Genomic DNA, 6,446 nt, shown 5'->3' on the forward strand with positions numbered 1-6,446 from the left:
AAGCCTATTTCTTAGGCTCTAACTATGCATTGTATTTAATACTGTAAAGATTGATTGTATCTTGTTTCATTCTGCTTAGGTGCCTTGAAAAGCTTTATTTTTTAAATTCATTCTTATCTTGTAACTTCATCCCTGGGTTGCCCCTAGATACATACAAGTGTTTTATAGTTATTTGAGCAAGAGAGAACATTGCCTCTTTGTAAAAAGTCCCAGATGATACATATTAGAGAATTTGAATTTTGAAACATCTCCACAAAGTACAACTAATAGAGAACGACCACAGCTAAGTCAACATCTGCCCCTTTTGTTTTTTATGCAACAATCTATAGAAGACATAATTCTGAGCAATTAGTTTTTTCTAGCCCCTTGGGTAGGTGATGACAGTTAATTCTAGTCTGCCTCGTAAATGGCAAATCATCCAAGCAAGTGGCTATTTGTACCAAGATAATGGGAATGAATACCAATTTCATGGATTTAATTATCTGAAGGGAAGAAAAGCTGGTCCAAATTTTCCATAGACCAAGTGCATTTACTAAGTTTCTTTTCAAGGCTAATTTATGTGGTTTATGCAGTTTTTTAAAAAAAACAAATACCAAAAAAACAGTTGATTAGTGGTTATGAGCTGATATCAAGACAACCATCCATTTGGAAAAAAGCTCATCAATAACCAGGGCATCAAATGGAAAAGAATAACATCCAACTTTTTTAAATTAAAGTTCATAAGTTATTTGACATATCTAACCAGTTAACATGGCTGATCTGATATCCCTGGGAAGACAATCTCTGTTCCTGCAAGAAAATAAAACATTTTCATCAAATAGTGTGAAAATCTCTCTAAGCTTTTCAGCAAGCTCCTTTTTTCTCTTTATAATAGTTCTTATAAGAGATTGGGATGCTGAAAGAGGAAAGCGAGGCATAGATGCCACTATTTGAATTTTTTCACATTTCAAGTTGCTGTAAGAATAGGGAAGGGGAATGGCTGGCTACAATTCCACTGGGAATATTTGAGAGCTTCTGGATATGGGGGGGGCTGCTTTATTTGGCAGATATTAATGGATGTGCAAGGTGCTACAGTGAGGGAGAAGAATCAGGGGTTGTGCTAAGCTGTGCTGCAGCAGAAAACCATCATGAATGTGAGTGTGAGGCAGGGAAGAGGCTGAGCAAGAAAAAGTATAGCAATTGCCTTGGAGAGTCTTCCCTAGCATAGTAGTCTTGATATGTGAGGGCATTTTTCTATATTGGAGTTTATAACTTGAATGCCAGTCTGTCCTTACTCCTCCTCCCTCTTTCTGTCACACACACACACACACACACACACAAACAGAGTATATGTCAGTGCAGAGTGATCAATAATGAGAGCTTTAAATTTAGGTTCTGTCTAGTTATAATACAATCCATCTGAACTGTGGCACACAGCTGAACTTGCCTCCATTCTCACAACTAAAGGAAGAGAGAGAAGTAAAAAAAAAAAATACCAGGCAACTTATATAGAGAGGGGTCTGATTATTAACATATCTAAAGGAATGGAGAAGAATGATGTGGAACCCTAATTAAAGCACCCCAATGAAGAAAGCTAAAGTACACAATGTAATAATTTCTATCTCCATTTGAAAACCCAGATGTCATTATTTTGTAGAAAGCTCTTATTAAAATGTTATTTTTATAACAAAACTTCATTCTTTACATAATTTTTAGATAAATGAAAGTATAGTTTATTTAAAGATGGTCCCAATGTACTTTGGCTGTAACCTGCCATATTTATTGGAGGGAGAAGAAAAATGTGGTAATCTAAGAGAAAGAATCAAATGTCTCAAGGTGGAAGCCAGTCAACAGCTTATTTTTATAGAACACAAGAAGAAGATTCTTCTGAGAAAAATTGTGTTCCTGGGCCTCAGGAGGTCAATCATCAGATGGCAGCTCCAGTCACTGGAAAAAAATTAGAATAATTCCCTATGACTTCCCAGCAAAGTACTACATCTCTTTGTAGGGGTCCGTATCTAACTCCAAATGTGAGGTCATCTTTTCTAACAAAGAAAAGTGCCCTATAATCTCACCTAATTGATTGGGGAAGTTTATCAAATGGATTAGAAGGTCTCATCACCACAACAACCTAAAAATATTAACACTGATATCCAAGTATCCACCGATGAAGACAAAAATTGTGGAAATGAACATATTTGTTGTTGTTATTTAGTCATGTTTGACATTGCAGGCCCATTTGGAGTTTTCTTGACAGAGATATGGGACTGATTTCCATTTACTTCTCCAGTTCATTTTATAGATGAGGAACCTGAGGCAAACAGAGTTAAGTGACTTGCCCAGAGACACACAATTAATCAGTGTCTGAGGCCAAATTTGAACTCAGGAAGAGAAGGCTTCCAAACTCCAGACCTGGTGCTTTATCCACTGTGCCACCTAGCTACCCCAGCAGAGAACACTGAAAGTACTTAAAAAGACATTTTTATCATTTCATCAAAATATATGACATTACATGAATGTGGTATTATATATTTGAAAGGAAAAGAAAGCAACTAGATGTATAGGCTCCATGAAAATTGAGGTCATATAATTAATATCTCTATCTCTCTCTCTCTCTGTGCTTAACCAGAGTGTTTTGTACATTGGTGGCATAATAAATCATCATTGAATAAATAACACATGTACAGACATCATTTGAAATCTCCTTATTAATGGTTTTTCAGAATCCTGTAACATTAATGTAAATCAATGATGATTTAGTTTGGCAAAAATCTGATTTTTAATACAAGCCATTCTGTGCAGATTACAACCAATGATGTATGTGGTGAGCAGAAAAGTACTTGATTTAATATTTACTAAATGATGGAGCTGGCCTGCCAGGATCTGATTTCCTGCAAGGCTTGAGGCATCTGTGTTATGGCTGTTATTGGATGGAAATACTGAGAGATCCAAACCAAATGTGGACATCGAATAAAAAAACAAACTTTAGGGGAGGCAATTACATGTTGGTTTTTGACTAAGGTTTGGCCACTATTGACTACATTTCACATGTCACTGATTTGGCTGTGAGAGAATGAAAGTTTTTCAGACACAACCTTTTCTGAAAACTACTACTACTACAACTGCTACTACTACTAATATTATTACTATTACAACTACAATTCCTACTACTATTGCTACTACTACTACTATTATTACTACTACTACTACTATCACTATATTCTAGGAATTGTGAAAGGTTTCATGATTGTTATTTCATTTGATCCTCACAACAATCCTAGGTGCTATTATTATTATTTACATTTTTAAAATGAGGAAATTGAAGCAAACAGAGCTTAAATGATTGCCCAGGGACATGCAGTTAGTAATTATCTGAGGCCAGATTTACACTTAGGCTTTCTTAACTATAGATCTCTATTCACTCTGCTACCTCACTGCCCTACTTATATGGTATGATATGGAGAGTCCTGGTTGTCTCAGATGGGAGACTCCAAACTTCCATCATATGCATAGCCTGGAAAGACTTAAATCTGAAAATAAATATTTGGAGGATATCCAAGTGATCCAAGTACATTATGGATCAAATATTTATTAGTTATTCTTTCATGATGCTTTTGATTGCAGAGTTGATATATTTAATAGATATAACTTTAGAAAAAGCCTTTGCAAATGGAAATTGCATTTAGCTGAGTTGTTATGTTAAGAAGCAATATTGGCACAAATCAGCTAAGTCATTGGATCAGCTGGTTTCTTGAATTTTAACCTTCAAACAATGTCTTTATTTACTTGTAAATGCTCCTTATTCTAGGACTCAGTTCATTCCCACTTCAGTAAACTGAATATTGCCATGGTGCTTGACTAGATAAAAGACTCCTATTACTTGTAGTGTAATGGAAAGCACAGTTCTAGGATCAAATCCTTATGACCTATTTGACCTTGAGCAATTCCATTTCCTCTCTAGGCCTTAGTAGAGAGGTGGCAGACTCTAAATGTAGAATATTAGATAATTTGCATGTTGCTATCTTGGACAGTTTATTTATATATGAAATTAAAACTTAAGTCACTTAATCCCATTGCTTTATGAGGGAAAATGAATAATGTCAAAATTGACGCTCAATTCTCCTTTCTCCTCAACTAAACAAGAAATTATTGAATGCAAGGCCCTGGAGCGAACAAAGAAAAATGCAATAATAGTCCTTTACTTCAAGGAACTTTTATTCTTTTGGAAAATGCAATAATAATCCAATATCATCAGTATATTGGCAATGGTAAATGCTTGGTTTTTAAGAAGAGGCACTTATTTTTAAAAAAAAGTCTGTTTCATTAAATGATTGATAGTGAACTTTAGAAGAGCTCAGTTCTCCTATTCTACTATTGATTGCTAATGCAACAGAATGAGCCTAGGGCTTTTTCTGACTCCATTGTAACATACTATCTCATGTAATTATATTATGATAAATATGATCATATTTCTTTCCATTCCAATTTTCAAACTTTGGGTTAAAGTTCAAATTGTTATAAACTTAGGCTGAATGTTTTTGAAATAATCTTCATATTTAAATTATTATTCTTGTGGTGTAATTTTATTCCTTACTCAAGTAACATATTTGGTCTATATTTCCTGTATCATATTTACTGTCAACTCTACTTAGCGATAAGTATGAGAGGAGCAATATGTTATTGGAATAGTAAAATGTGATAAAGGGATAAGGAGAAGTTAGATTGTTTTCAAATAACTAATGAGGATCATTGATTTTAATAAAAAATTGTAGGGGTGGCGAGGTGGCATAGTGGATAAAGCACCAGCCCTGGAGTCAGGAGTACCTGGGTTCAAATCCGGTCTCAGACACTTAATAATTTCCTAGCTGTGTGGCCTTGGGTAAGCCACTTAACCCCATTTGCCTTGTAAAAAACTAAAAATAAAAAATTGTATATTGATTTCTTTTGTTTTTAAATCCCCTTCATTCTTTGCTTTCCTTTTTTTTCATTTTTGCAAAATGATGGGATTAAGTGACTTGCTCAAGGTCACACAGCTAGGTAATTATTAGGTGTCCAAGTTCGCATTTGAACTCAAGTCCTCCTGACTCCAGGGTCAGTGCTTTATTGACTTACCACCTAGCTACCCCTCCCCTTCATTTTCAAATATAGACCTCTTCATTTCTCAAAAAGCCATCTGTTATGAAATTGAATAACAGAGGAAAATCAAGTTCAACAAAGTTAATTAAAATCAGATAGTATGTTCCATATACAGAATCCCTCAAATTCTGTGCAGAAGGAAAAAATGTTCACTTTCTCAACTATTCTTCAGTCCAATCTCAGACATTAGAATTATAAGGTTTAGTGTAAGTGGTTCTATAATACTGGCTTTTAGGAAATAAATAACACAACATTTTAGAATCTATAATTGTACTAACTTTATGTTTCTGAAAACTATCTGGGAGGAAAATTATGAACAGATAACAAATTAATAAGGCAAAGGTTTTGACTTGATCAGTAATTAATTGACAGCATAAAACTAGAATCCTGCCAAGAGATACATGACCAGGGGAAAGAAAAGAGGTAAATTGGTCAAATAATGAAAATAAAAGTTAGCAGACAGATAGCCCTTATGGAGTATCAATAATGTGACAAGACCTAAAGAAGGAAGGTAAAAAAATTCCAGAAGGAGACTAGGTGGGATTTACAAGAGAACCAGAAGATGAGGAGGTTTGGATAATCTATGATCTACTCAGGTAAAAGGAGCAACAGCATAGATTCACTGAACATAAAGACAAGAAACAGAACTACTTAGACTTCACTGGGATGTTCTTCTGATGATTATCTCCCTTGTATACTTTCACCAGCACCCCTCCTTAAAGAGTTCATATAGTTTTAATTATTTTATAAATCAAAATCTATCTTTTCATTCTTCTATTCTTCCTTTTCACAAAAAAGAAAAGCATGGAAAAAAAAAACCCTGTTACAAACCTGAAGAGTCAAACAATATTAATTCCCATATTGATCATGTTGAAGACCAGAACAAACAAAATGTCTCAGTTTTCACTCTGAATCTATCACCCCTCTATAAGAAGATTCCCACATCCATGCTTAAGTGTGATGTTTGTATGCATTCAAAGACCTTTATATATAAGATTAAATGTTTCAGAATTAGTAATAAAATCAGATGTTCTAATTCAGTGTCCCCTTCCACAGTTTTGAGAAAGGTGATTCTATTTGTCTCCACAATTTGCCATGTCTCACTTCATGTCATCTATTTCTTCTTAGACTCTAAATCTGAAAGTTAGATCTGTTTACCCTTATAGGCAGTTTAAATTTTAAAAGAGAGACTAATCTTGTGCTTCATTCATCATTCCTTTCCTGCTAAACTGCCGTTTCTCTTTTTGCCTCTCATTTTAGCTTTCCTGTAAGGGAAGAGTTTGTTGAATCTTAGGGTGGTTGTAACCAGGTCTGTGATTGGTAGACTAGAA

The sequence above is a fragment of the Macrotis lagotis genome, chromosome 4 (genome assembly GCF_037893015.1).
Source record: "Macrotis lagotis isolate mMagLag1 chromosome 4, bilby.v1.9.chrom.fasta, whole genome shotgun sequence".
NCBI classification, from domain to species: Eukaryota; Metazoa; Chordata; class Mammalia; order Peramelemorphia; family Peramelidae; genus Macrotis; species Macrotis lagotis.